Source organism: Vulpes lagopus, chromosome 3 (genome assembly GCF_018345385.1).
Source record: "Vulpes lagopus strain Blue_001 chromosome 3, ASM1834538v1, whole genome shotgun sequence".
NCBI classification, from domain to species: domain Eukaryota; kingdom Metazoa; phylum Chordata; class Mammalia; order Carnivora; family Canidae; genus Vulpes; species Vulpes lagopus.
Window position 1 is genome coordinate 139,262,413 of NC_054826.1, and position 14,806 is coordinate 139,277,218.

The following is a 14,806-nucleotide window of genomic DNA, read 5'->3' on the forward strand; positions in this document are numbered from 1 at the left end:
CCACAATATGTGGAAAGGCATGTAGGGATACTCTCCCACCAAGAGATGCCCAACATTCTCATGGTTTAGGGGAGATTGCAAAAACATCTGGTTACTGTGCATACTGATCATCTCGTGGTCCACTCAGATTCAGCCATAGCTGATACGGTAGATTGTATTTTGTAAAGGTGGCCATATAAATATGTTTGTCCAGTTTCATGAGCTCTTCTTGAAATATGACTTTTCTTCCCTTACCAAGAAGTGAGTCCTAGGTCCTTAACTTGAATCTAGGTTCTATCAAGTATGGCAGAATAGATACTTTGTGATGTCTGAAGCTAGGTTATAAACAAGACACAGTCTTGCCTCTCTCTCTCTCTCTCTCTCTCTCTCTCTCTCTCTCCTCTCTCTGTATGTGTCACGCTCTCTCGGGATGCTTGTCTATGGATCGCAGCCATCATGTTGTGAGGAAACCCAGGCCACTTGGGAAAGCCACATAATGGTGTTTTCCAGTCCCTGACTGGCATTTTAGTCTCCCAGTTGAGGTGCAGACACCATGAGCATTGTGAATTCCTTATCTACAGAAACCCTGGGAGATGATAAATGGTTATTGTTGTTTTAAGTCACAAAGGTTTGGGGCAACTTTTTATGTAGCAATAGATAACAAGAACAGATGGGCTCTGGAAGGCTCCTCTTTGTCTGTTCCCCCAACTCCCCACCTTTCTTTTATAAACCTCTGCCATCATTCCTCGCTCTGTCCTGCCCCCACAAGCTATTTCCAAAGCCAATGGGACTCACTTTTGTTTTATTTCTAGGAAAATTAAGAAATAGCCCTGTAGTTGATAGATTGCAACTCCTGGAAACCAACAGTCTTTTCTCAGTAATACTGAGCACCTTTCGCAACATAACTTTAATGATATTAGGTTAGGCAACATATCTCACTACTCCTATGAGGAAGGACAAAAGGAGAAAAAAGAAGAAAGACTCCTTTTCTGATACCACTTGGCAGAACAGAGATTATCACATAGCAGGCACTCAATAAATAGTTGTTGAATAAATAAATAAATTACTAAGACTTGGCCATTAAGAGAAGACCCATGGATCCATGGTGGGCTTTGCTGAAGTTTATGTCAAAGATAGACAAGGTATTGGTGATCCAGGAGCTCTTCCCCACAGTAGAACAGTGTGAGAGGTCCAGATTGGGCCTAATCATAAGTAGGCAGGCCTGAAATATTTGCATCGGTTCTAAGACAGACTAAGGAATCTGTAAGGTCTTTGTGGGGACTTATGTAGGTGTTGTTCCTACACAACTCAAGGAATTTTCTTGATTGCCAATAACACAAGGCTATGTTGTAAATTCTGGGACTGCTCTGGACTATAGTGAGAAGCACTATAACTCCAAAGGCCTCAGCATCCATGTTCTTCACCAGTAGGGTCCTATAGCCCATTCACTATGAAAATCTCGTGACGAGATGAGTTTGGGTTCTCTTTAGGTAGATTTTGCTACTGTGGTTCTCCAAACTAGTATTATTTAAGGATGGAAGTTTTAGGAATCTTAAACAATATGGGCTCTGACTGGTCTTTTTTTTTTTTTTTTCACAGGGTTCAAGCATTGTCCTTTGTGGGTGATCATAATACAGCATGAGGTCTGGGTGAAGTTGGTCTAGATCTTGGTTCTGGAAGTCAGAAGGCCTGTGTTCTTAGCACTCTTGCCTACTGTGTTATTGAACAAACTACTTAGTTACTTCAAACTTCAGTTTCATTATCTTTCAAATGAGGCTATAATAATGGCAACAGGGTTTATTGTGTAGATTAAATGCCATTATACACTATGTCATATATGACATTATACAATGTACTGCTTGCATAGTAAGCTCTTCATTAAATAGTAACTTTTTTTTTTTTATCATTATAAGTGTATTCCTTGGCAAAAGATACTTCCTATTCAATTGTCCTTTGAAAACATCAAAGCATTTCATTATGGTGCATTCAGTTTTCCTACTTCCTGACTTTCTCTACAAAGCAAAGTACTATCAATTCATCTTCTGAGGTCAACCTCCCTCATGAAGTATGCTCCCAACACTTCCATTTCACTCATATCTTTTCTTTCTTGGCATTCCTATCATCCATATTACTAAGAACTATATCATACTATTTAATTCATTACTAGTTTTTTCTCTCGTGGCTCTGGTTGTGGACTTCCCTTCTTAACAGAATTTAAGTACCTCCAGAGCAGGGATCATGCCTTATCCACATTTGTGCCATCTTGAGTATTTTAGGTGGTGCTGGGCAAAGAGCCTGTGCTCAACAAGCAACTGTTGAGTTTGCTTTTTATTTAGAAGGTGACTAAAATAATATTCTTCTGCTGGGATGTATCAAAAGGACATCTCATGAGATGTCACTGATAGCTCTGGACTGGGTCTAGAGAGATAATCCCTGGGCTTAATGAGGACCAAAAGGGATTCTGGCTACAATCAAATGTGTTCAAGATGTATAAGGAGATCAGTGAACATTCAGTAAAAGAATCTGGTTTAAACAAACCAAATTATCACATCCCCTGCTCTGCTCCTGCTTATACTGCTGGTCTAAAGCCAATGGTATGTGGTTGGAGAGGTGAAGAAGATTCAGATGTCTGACTGTACAGTATGTACCATTAACAGCGCTCTCCCTTTTCCAACAGCTCCCAGGTTTCTAGCAGGCCAAGGGCAGGGCCTGGTCTAGAATAGAAAGTTGACAGACAACAGAACACCGTGCCTGAGCAGGACTGAGAGAATGGAAAAACTGATCCACAGGAGGTCCACCCTGCCAACTCAGCGGCAGTTGGAGGAAGTGCTTTCAAAATATAATGTGTGGAGGCTGGCAGACCAGCACGGGAAGACCTGCCAAAGCTTGCAAGTTCCCTATCGGAGACGGGGTGGATTCCACATGGCTAAATCATAGTTTTTCAAAAGGTATGGTACCTCCTGTCTTCTGTATCACTGCCAATCTTCAGTATGGTCTGACTGACACTGTTTAGGTGGATACCAAACACAAAAAAGCAGTTCAGGTGCACAGCTTGCAGGAGACCTGCTTACAGCTTACACTTCAAAAACTATATCACGAGATACCCTACTTTATGCTAACTTTCCTATCCTCCAGGGACCCTGGTGCAAATGGTGACTCCATGAATGCAACTGGATCATAGAAACTAAGCACTTAAAGTTTCACAATCCTTCTACTTGCTTCCATCACCAAACAGGTGAGTGGATTGTGGCAACATTTCTAGTGCCTTCTGCATTAGTTTCGTAGGTGACATACTCAATAACAGACCGGTAAATCATCACAGCTCACAGTGATCCTCCAGAAAAAAATAAGCCTCCTCTGGCTTATTTTTTTTTTCTTAATTAAGAAGAAATAAACCTGTTCAGCTAGATGACTTCATCCTTCTTCCAGTGACGGGGAGAAAATACAACAAAAGACTAACAAATGGAAAGATGATGCCAGTTTCCCTGAAGGAATTTCTGGGGGAGAGATGGGATAGTATTGTTGGAGGGACACGTTATAACCTGCTTGGAAGACATGAAATAAAATTGTGATTAATACTCACAGAGCAATTTCTTAACCTGAAGCCTACAGTAGTTAGTTCAAAAGAAAACAAATTCGTTGATACAAAGCAGAGGCTATTGGCTTTCAGATGAGAGAGAATATGGAGCCATTGTGATTTGGAAATAGCCAACACATTCAGTTTATTCTGCTTGATTCATGAAAGTCTACCTTTCATAGTACCTCACTGACTATTCTACGGAAAAAAGGGAAAGGGCCTTCCTTTTATTTATACAGAATTTTATTCTGTAGGAACAGAAATATGCCTTCTCTCACCTCAGTTCTGTCAAACTACACAGAGGCTCCAGATGTAGAGCTGTCACCAAGTGATTAGAAAACCTTTATGGATAAACCTGAATGAGAAAAGGAGACCAATTTTTGATAATACAGTGGGACAGATTCCTTTTCTTCACCATTGGCTTTAGGTTTCACTGTCTTTCTAATGTCAGGTCTGTGATCAGAAGACACAGGAAACGTCTTTGTAAGGAAAATGCTACACTCTGACTTGTCACCTGTGTGGATCAAGTAAAGTGGCAGCAGCACAAGAGAAAATTCAGTCCTTTTCTGTGAACAGGAGACTTTGATAAACTCTTAGACAGCTAGAAGTGTTACCTTTTACTTAAGTTGCTTCTTAAATGAGCTGAGACACTTAGACCATTTCCTGCCAGCGGGGTGGCAGGAAAGCTGATACTTTACGGAGACTTGGATGGTTTTGAAATGATTTTTCAGAACTTGAGGAATTTGTATGAATGTCCTAAGTATCATTGCATGAATATTTGTGTCAGGAGTACTTTATGAATTCAAATGGCCATATTGGCAAGTAGTTCAGGAGTAGAGTGAAAGTCCGTTTAGGAGTAGAGAGCAGATGGAATTAGGGCACAGAATTAATAATCCTGAAGTATCAGTGAACGACATTAGGAGAGACATGGAACCCTGAAGGAAAAAGACTTATTCTCCATGTCTGGAGAAAACCAGAACAAAACAAAACATTATGTCAAATTAAATTTCAGAGCAATTATAATTTAAATGTAAAAAGCATAATGATAGTTGAAGATTTGAGGAAGAGTTTCATAATCAAGGAATAGGAAAAACTTTCTAAAAATGACATCTAAAGCCAACATCTAAAGGAAAATTGAAAAAAAATTGCAAGTTGGTTGCATGAAAATATTTTCATGATAGAACTACGATAAGGGATGCCTGGGTGGCTCAGTGGTTGAGTGTCTGCCTTTGGCCCAGGGCGTGATCCTGGAGTCCCGGGATGGAGTCCCACATCGGGCTTCCTGCATGGAGCCTGCTTCTCCCTCTGCCTGTGTCTCTGCCTCTCGGTATCTCTCATGAATAAATAAATAAAATCTTAAAAAAAAAACAACTTCTGTTACACAGTTACATTTAAAAGAAAACAAAAAAAGAAGCACGATAAATAGAGCTGCCTGGGTGGCTCAGTTGGTTGTGTCTAACTCTTGGTTTCAGCTTAGGTCATGATCTCAGGGTCCTGAGACTGAGCCCCAGGTTGGGCTCCATGCTCAGCACAGAGTCTGCTTGAGATTCTCTGCCCCTCCCTCTCCATCTGCCCCTCCCCCTGCTCATTCAAATAAATAAATAAATAAATAAATAAATAAATAAATAAGTAAATCTTTAAAAAAATAAAAGAAAGCACAGTAAACAAATTTGAATGACAAAGAGCACTAAGCTTTCTATATAAGAGGCATGATAAAGGAGGTATAAAGTCAATAAGGAAATAGTGGACACTTCTGGAGAAAAACAGAAGAAATTATACACATGGCCATTAAAAATATGAAATAAGGTATAACTCATCAATGATGAAATAAATGCAAATTAAAAGAATGCTTACCATTTTATCATGGAAAATATTTTAAGAATTTCTAATAACCAATGTTTAGCAAACTGAGGCTAGTGGCCCTATCAGTACACTGTAGGGGAATATACCTTGGTACAAATCAATGAAGAACAAGCTTGCAACCATTGTTTCAAAATGTAAAATACATGTACTCCCCAGTCCTTATATTTCTACTTTGAGGAAATATTATTTTTTTTTTAAAGAAAGATTTTACTTTTTTATTCATAGATACAGAGAGAGGGGCAGAGACACAGAGGGAGAAGCAGGCTCCACGCCGGGAGCCCGATGTGGGACTCAATCCCAGGTCTCCAGGATCACACCCCAGGCTACAGGCGGCGCCAAACCGCTGCGCCACTGGGGCTGCCCTACTTTGAGGAATTATTTAAGGATGTAATCACATGGAAGCAAAGACGTGTTAAGTAAGATGCTCATGGCTACTTTATTTAAAATAACAACAAATGGAAACTACCTAATATTTCAAGGACTAATGATGACTGGTTTAAAAATTCAAAGCAAAACAAAGGACTACTTTAAACTAGAACGTAAACATAAATTGATTCGTATGAAGACATGCCTATAATATATTTGGTGAGAAAAGAACATAAGACAGCACTGATCATATAATGTAATAATTTGACTGGGAGTGCTCAGGTTAAGTCCACAAGATTGAGTAACATTTTTCCCAATGTTTTATTATGAAAATTTCAAACATACAGAGGAGTGAAAGAATAAGAAGCATACATATATTTTTCACTTAGATTCAATAATTGCTAACATTTTGCCATACTTATTTCTCTTTTTCTCTGAACAGACATACACACACACACACACACACACACACAAAACACCTGATTCATGGCTATTCTCTAATAATTTATTAGGGCTCAGATTCTTCCTGAAGAAGTGAAGACTTCTTTCCCTCTAAAGGCAACCCATTCTATTTTTGACTGTGTTCTCTAAGGAGGTTTTCCCCTAATTTACATTAAAATCTGCACTTTGGAGGGGGATATTACAACTATAGTTCAGCTATCACTTTTTCTCAGGGAGGAGGGTGCTGAAATATAAAAATTTAATCATTTAAGTTAAATCTGGAATATCTCAATTCTAGCTTTTATGTAACAAAAAGTAGCAATAATAATATCTTTGGCAGATTTGCCTAAAAGGAAAGTCTGAGTAAGATTTTAGAAAGAGAAATCCCTATTAATCTGTCTTCCTTGCTCTGAGCCAGACGAGGGAAGGGAAAAAGCACCCCCTCAGATGTCTTCACCTAAGGATCAGCTTTCCCTTCTAGGCCATGGCCAGCCACCATGACACAAAAACTCTGTACTGTGGGACTTTTCCAATCTGTCAGGGAGGCAGACGCTAGATAAGAAGATGCTGACAGGGATCTTCTGGTGTCAATCCAAGCTCCTTGTCCTGATCTCCTCATCTCCACTAGGCCTCCACTCCCAGCTGGGCAGGGCAGGGATTGTTCTTTTACCTCTCTGTCTTGCTTAGTAAAGCACCTCAGTGGAGATTATTGCAACCAACGTTCTTTTGTAACCAACCTAACCTTCTTAGAGTGTTAGTGTATGTATGTGTGTGTGTGTGTGAGAGAGAATTGGGGAGGGAGAGGGCTTTCAGGAAGTAGGGATACTGGATGACCTGTCCTCCTACCTCCTACAGACTCCTCAGGCTTGGTCTTAGTCTCCTCCCTTGTCTCTTTCTCTAGTTCTTTAGTCCCCCTTTCCACTTTTCTCCTGCCTTCATGTCCATGCTATGTTCCTCTTCTCACTGGGACTTTCTCTGGAGATGTCTCCTCTGTTAAAAATGTCACTTGTCTCAATTCCTCCAGGGGTTGATAATTCACTTGTGAAATCAGATTTCCTTCTTCAAAGTTGTCTATTAGGTTCTCTCACAAACAATAACGTTCTTCCTAGTTCTGGCTTACCTCAAAATGTTCCAGTGGGGCAGAAGGTCCATAAACCTCTCTCAGCAATGGTGCTTGGACTCATGGCTAGTGAATATTAAAGGTTTGGAGAGTGGTTCAGGCACCAGGTTGATTGCCAGATTTCCTGCTCATTATTATGAGTTTTTCCGTGATAGTTTTAGGATGATCCTCCAGAGATTAGATTTTAAGTTAAAGTGAGTGTCAGTTCCACAGACTGGATATAGTTCCAGTTTAAAATGGACATAGGTAGTGGAAGGCATTCAGCTTTTACTCAAAGTTCTTTATAATCTTGGGTTGTTAAGGGTTGATACATTTGAGAAACTGGAAAATTGTCATCTCAATCTTTATCAGCCTATTTGTCATGATTTTCTTATACTGTTATGATACCTATACTCTCCTCTGTCTTCCAAAGAATGTCTGAATTTAGGATAAGGTCCAGAGATCCTTGTCAGTGTCATCATGTATTTACTTTATGGCTTATTCAAGGTTAGAATTAAGTACATGCTGAATTTTAGTTGAAATTTTCTACCAAAATATCAAAATGAAAAAATATAAAAGGCATTGGATCATTGAAAAGGAAATGAAATAATAAAATTAGAGAATGTTTGTTAGATCTGCCAAAGTAGCAAATGAACCAATGCCTGGAAGATCCAAAGCTTTAAAAAGATTTATACTGCAATGTCATCTGGCAACTAAAGAGTAGTAAATATGTACCAAAATATTTTAGTTAAAGGAATATACTAGAGTTATTAATGAATCACATCTAAAGTACATCAAAGCTAGAATAAAAAGTAATTTTAGACGTTATAGCCTTTATACTGTGTTTTTAAATGAATGGTTAAAAGATCATTTAATGCTGAGGCAGAATGATCATTTGACAATCTCTCAAGGCCTATTCTGGTATTTTGTTTCTAGAATTCTTACATATTATGTTTATATTTCTTGTAAATTGTATTAGTGACTGTCTCAGCTCTAGACATTATATCCATATAATGCTGTGATAAAGATATCTCTATATGAACTAAAAAACGATCGTTCTGATTAGCAGAATATTTTAGCAAAAATATTTCACATTTATTGAAGAAGATAACCCTGGTTAGAATTAAAAACAAAACAAAACAGTGCTAGGTACTTAGCAGCAAGTTTGTGTTGAGCACCCACTGCATACACAACAGCACTTTACACATCGGGGAGAATATAAAGATGTATCACAACCTCTGTTTCTACTATTGGTGGACAAATTGCATATGTGTGAGACACAAATAATCAGTTGTGAAAGATAAATAGTAATACGAGATAATGTATAATGTGTGACAAGTGAAGGATACTGCTAATAAGTATAGTAGTAGGAGCAGCAGATGGTTTTTGGTGTCGTGAAGATGATGGAACATTTTCCAGAGGAGGGAAACTGAGAACATTGGGGGGCGTTTTTACTGAGAATGGCTATGCTGATGTACCACAGATTTCCCAACTTAAAGAAACGAGAGAAAACATTTTAAAAGTTAAATAAAAATTTTATTTGCTTACAGAACTTACTTGTTTAAATGAGGAGCCACCCAAAGCAGGCGACATGAATTTTGTCCAAATCAAGACCTTGGCTGCTTTGCCCTTTGTAAGGCAAGATGCTGTTGTAGGCTACTGTAACTAGATAGTACGTTGTAAATTACTCTTGGATTTCAAAATTGTCTGGTTGCATTTCTACATAGCTGCTGCATTTTCTCTAGGTGGTGTTGACTCAGTGATTTATATTCTTAATACACATTTCTTTTCTCTCTCTCTTTCTCTCTCTCTTTTTCAGACACTTAACAAAGGCTGACCTCACTGGTTGAGTATTTCTTTGTAGAATTCTTGAACAGTGCTGCCCACACAAATCAAAATTCAGAAGAGTTTACAGAGGAAAGTTAAATACCCAGAATTTTAGGCATGTTCTATACAAATATTTGACTCTATGTAATCTTCACCTCGTATGTCTGATTGGTGTTTACAAAATTATATTAACATTTATTTTCTCCTCATTGCCGTTTATCAAACTGTTACAGATGTCAAGGTTTACTGTTTCCCCTATCAATATTGCCCAAACTGTCTTTTTATCAAGGAACTCTTCCAGGTAACAATGAACAACTTTCCAGGTAGCAAGGTCTTTTGAGATTGTAGATTTAAATCTTTAAGTTTTATTTCAGACTTCAATAACTGTAATTCGGTTAAATAGTCCCAAGTAATTTCATCCAAATGAGTGGTCTTCAGGAGAGAGAAAGTATGTTTGTAAGCTAGGACTTTGTAAGAAAGTATGGAATAATTCTAAAAGTGCACCTCTGAGATACAAAAAATATACAAATGAGACAAAATAGATATATCTACTTGGAGACAAATACCAGGCAGAAATACTCTTCTAACATGGTGACTATTGGAACATCTATTTAGAGGTATTTTGGGAAGTGAATTGCTAGACTTAAATTCAGGGCGTGCCGGGTGGTGGAGAGAATTATCTACAGAATTCTCTTTCTGACTGATGGAAGACTTTTTGTATATGGAAAGGGAATGGGATCTGGAGTTTGACAGACCTGGGCTCAGACCCAGTCTCTGTGCTTTAGGAGCAGATGAGCTTGAACATATTCCTTCATCTCTTGGTGCCTCTGTTTTTCCACCTGTAAAATGAAGGCAACACAACTCATCCATGAAGGAAGTTGTGAGTCTTTTACATCTGTGTAAAGAGCCCAGAATAAAACCCTAAAAATGTCAATACTCCTCTTCTCCCTTCCCCACATGGAGCAGATGTTCAATCTGACAACTTCATGATTAACCACTGTCTACACACTTCAAAAATCCTCAGATAGATTTAAAAATAAGAGAAATACAGAGGAAAGATTTTCGCAAATCTGCACAGAGAGAAAGCCAAAGAAGTCAGGTGGGAAATGATTTTTAGTTCAAAAAGAAAGCTTGGATGGAAATGAAGGAAACTCAAGGTGGCACTGAAAGAACAGTGGGTTGATTGTTAGAATAATTAGTGGCAAAAGTTAAATGTCAGGTTGTTTTTGGGTCCCCAAATTACCACAATAAACCTGTGTGACCTTGCTCCCTCAGATGGCAGCTGGCCAGCTCTGGAGTGCAGTTATCTAAGTGTCCTAGAGACACGACATGATACTACCTGTGCTACTTAGGATCCAGGGCACAAGGTGGGCTGGTGGGTCTATGAGGCTCATCAAGAGTGATTCTGTCTGGGAGTTAAGGAAGCTCTGGATGTTTTGAGGAGGCTGCCAATATAATCCTGGTTAGAGTGGAGTTTTGATATAAAATCTCTAAATGTATTTCCTCACCTGCTATCCCCTTCTTGGAAGTTTTGCTGTCAGGCATTTGTTTCTTTGGGTGAAGGTATTCTCATTTTCAAATGGTCTCTTTTGAAATGGGAGAATCTGCAAGAGGTTTTAATGCAATGAATTTTTGTCCTATTCCTTCACTTAGTCCCAGTAGGTGGTGGGGAATCAACTGGAACCTGAGCTTTGCTCCTTCCAGGACTGAGGCGTGCTGGATTGGTCTGGTGAGATGCCCGGGCAGTTCAGAGAACTGTTTATACAAGCTGAGCTTGTCTGGGTGGAAACTTCATCCTAAAAGCAGAAAGAGCCAGACCCCACGCTTGGCTGACTCATAAAGTCTTAGACATTAAAGAGGAAAAATGATTTTGAACATGAAAGTGTAGTGTTGGTCTTTTGACAGGGAAAGAGCATAAGTAAAAATAGAAACATCTCTTTCACTAAAAATGTAAATGGTGAAGTTTGAGAAATACCTGTGAGGATCCCCACCTTTAGAGATTAACCCAAGTAGGAGAGAAGCGTTGTCCTCATCGCTCCATAGATCACCCCGGGGGCTCTGGTTGTGAGTGGATCAGTGGCCTTGGCCTTAGGACATTCACAGACTTTGTCTAGGGGTAGAAATTCTATGTTAAGAGTTGGGGGAACATGTGAGGTCTGTTCAGACTGCAGGTGGAAAATGTATGTATACGATCAGACTTGGTATCATATACATAAGAAAAAAGAAAGCAAAGGCATAGATTTTAAAATTTGATTATATTTCTATACCCTGACTGGTGGGGAGATGATTTGGTGAAACAGTGATTAAGAGTTAAAGCAGGGATGCCTGGGTGGCTTGGCAGTTGAGCATCTGCCTTCATCTCAGGGCATGATCTCGGGTCTGGGGATCGAGTCCCATATCGGGCTCCCTGCAAGGAGCCTGCTTCTCCCTCTGTCTATGTCTCTGCCTCTCTCTCTCTGTGTGTCTTACATGAATAAATAAATAAAATCTTAAAAAAAAGTCAAAACAGCTAGGGAAAGAGCACCCTCATTCTGTATAGATTAATTTTGGTCAAAGTAATTCTTTGACCAATTCTTATTAATGAAAAAAATAGCTCATTAAAGTTGCAGAGAAAATCCTGATGGGAAAAATCTATTTAGGAACCTCTGTCAAAATCTTGTCAGAAAATTTTACCAAAAAGAAAACTAACTAAATAAAAGCATTTAGTGGATTCATGTACCTTGAGAGTGATATCTTTGTTCTAAGAGTTATTTGATTCAATTATATAATGAATGCAGATTTATTCCCTTTTAATTAGACGCCTTTAATTTTTGAAAATGAAGTCAGGTTTATACAAAGTTGGGCTTGGCGTTCTGTAAAGCTTATATTCTCATCATTGGCACTATCTGGTGGCGGTAATTTGAAGGGTGAGGTAAAATTCCTGGCTGGGATTTATGAAGTCAAAACAAGAATTACTTCAAACTGCTCAAGTGCTCAAATGATGTGACAAGGGTAGAAGAAAAATGGTAAGTTGCATTAGTCATCAAGGTGTTAGTATTATTGAAAATAGCTGAGAACAGGAGCCTAGGAGTCGGATCTGATGGGAAAGAGAAAGAAGGTAGCCAGAAGAAGTAGGAAGGACAGAGTGGGAATGGAGACTAGATGTGTGTGTTTGGGAACTTTGGGCAGAATGGGATAAGGGGCCTGGGAAGAGTGCTTCTGGAGGCAGGGAACCAGGGAGAGGAAGGTCACAGTGGTGGCACCTCCTTGGATACCCAGCTTGGACACACCCCTTAGAGACATACTCATGGTTTCCTAGGAAATTCATGTGGCAACTCTTTAAATAATGTCTTAAAAGTTAGTGTCCTACTTCTTAGAAACTCAAGCACTTTACCAAACATTGCATGTAGAATTCAATTACAATGATTACATTTCCAAGAAACCAGGGCTGGTTTCAAGAGTTTTGAAAACCGGTGACTTTAGTGATTCTCTCTCTCTTCCTCAATTCAATGCAACAAACATTAGTGAGCATTATTATGTGCCAGGCACCACACTGTACCCTGCGCATAAGAAGATAATAAATCATTGCTTGAAGACAGATTTAGATGGATAGATGTGTGGGCAGGGCTTGGGTGGAGATAGATGATGGTATGGGGCTTCGTTGAAGAGAAAATATAAGTCAGATGAGGAAGGGAGAAAGAACATTTCAGACAGAATCATTGGATTCTTCAGGAAATGGTGATTTGATGGGATTTAGATACAGGGCATGGAAAGGACTCTAGTGAGAAAGTCGGTAAAATTTTGGCTATTATTTACTGAATATTTTCTTGTAGGTAATACTTGGTTAATGTCAGATTGCAATGCCTTAAATGTTATGCTAAAGATTTATCCTTTATTATTAGAGCAAGAAAAGAACGATCCCCTGTGATAGGACTGTGAAGGAGGTCACAGGCTGTAGCCGTGTAATCATGGCTATGATCACTGAGTATGTTGTGTCAGGCATTGGGTTAACTACGTTAAACATGATCTCATTTATTAGGTCAGAGTTTATTATAGGATGAGATGTGGTAAGGGACTTGATTAGATTTTAGCGATGGGGAGAGAAAGGGGCAACAATTTATACACTATGGGGAAAGCATTTTGGAACCTTTATTAAAGCACCTACTCTTTGCCAGGCTCTGGGATAGGTGCCAGAAGCCAGGTGTACGTGATGAGAGCTTACCATGTGCCACTGCTGTGCAGGAGGGTGTCTTATTATTATCCTTATTATAGATGAGAAAATAAAAACACAGGAGAAATCAAATAACTTGTCCAAGGCAAGAAAGCTACCACGTGGGGTCTGATTCCCACTGTCTGGCTCCAGAGGTTTCATCCTTTAACTCACCACATTATGCCCCACAGGTAGATAAGACTTCTGACCTCAAACATGTCATTGTTTAGGTGGGTAGAAGAACACAGAAGCAAATAACTAAAAAGCTCCAAGAGTATAAAATTTTAGTACATAAAGTGCCATGTGTTATTTCCAGTTTGAGGCTATTATGAATAAAACTGCAATAAACATTCATCCACAGGTTTTTATGCGCACATAAGTCTGCTTCTCTGGGTTAGATGCCTGAGTACAATTGCTGTCGGATTGCATGGTAGCTATGCTTAGTTTCTGAAGAAACTGGAAAATGTTTTCTAGAGTAGTTGTATCATTTTATATTCTAAGTAGCAAAGTGTGAATGAGCCAGTTTCCCTGTATCCTTGTTGCCTTTTGGTATTGTCACTATTTTTTGTTTTAGTCATTCTGATAGGTGTGTGGTGATAAGTCATTGTCGTTTTAGTTTGCATTTCTTTAAAGGCTACTGGTGTCCAACTTTTTGCATGTATTTATTTGTCATCTGTAGATCTTCTTTGGTGAAATGACTTTTCATCTTTTGCTTACTTACTAATTGGATTTTCTTTCTGTTGAGTTTTGAGAATCCTGTATATATTGTACTGACTAGATACCTGTCCTCTGTTGGATATGTGATTTGCAAATATTTTCTTCTAGTCCATAGCTTACCTTAACAAAGTTCCACACAGCAAAAAGTTTAATTTTGATAAGGTCCAAATTACCAACTTTTTGTTTGATACCATGCCTAAGAACTGTGTCCAGTCCTTGGTTCTGAAGAATTTCTCATATGTGCTCTTTTAAAAGTTTTATAGTTTTATGTGTTTCATTTAAGTCCATGATCTATTTTGTGCTAATTTTTGTATAAGGTAAGGCTTAGGTCAAGTTTCTTTTTTTTTTCTTTTCTTTCTTTTCTTCTTTTTCCTTTTCTTTCACCTATGGATGTCCACTTGCTTTGGCATAATTTATTTAAAAAACAATCTTTCCTCCATGGAATTGTTTTTCTATTTTTGTCAAAAATCAGTTGGGCATAATTGTGTACATCTGTTTTTTTGGTTCTCTATTATGTTTCATTGATCTGTGTGCTTATCCCTCCAACATTACCACACAGTCTTGATTACTACAGTTATAAGTCTTCAATTCAGGTAGACTGATTACTCCCACCTTATTATTCATTTAAAGATTTATTTATTTATGAGAGAGAGAGAGAGAGAGAGAGAGAGAGAGAATGTACAAGTGAGGGGAGGGGCAGAGGGAGAGGGAAAGAAGCCAACTCCCTGCTGAGCATGGAGCCAGACCT

The 14,806-nt window shown here is 38.7% G+C and overlaps 1 long non-coding RNA gene across 1 annotated transcript in view; it reads left to right on the plus strand.

Moving 5' to 3' along the window:
* Positions 1 to 2,848: 2,848 nt before the first annotated feature.
* LOC121486498 overlaps positions 2,849 to 14,806 on the plus strand; it is a 41,986-nt gene continuing 30,028 nt past the window's right edge. Inside the window, exons 1-2 of the long non-coding RNA XR_005986648.1 lie at positions 2,849 to 2,927; positions 3,115 to 3,214. This is a non-coding gene — a long non-coding RNA (uncharacterized LOC121486498). The remainder of the gene's footprint in view (positions 2,928 to 3,114; positions 3,215 to 14,806) is intronic.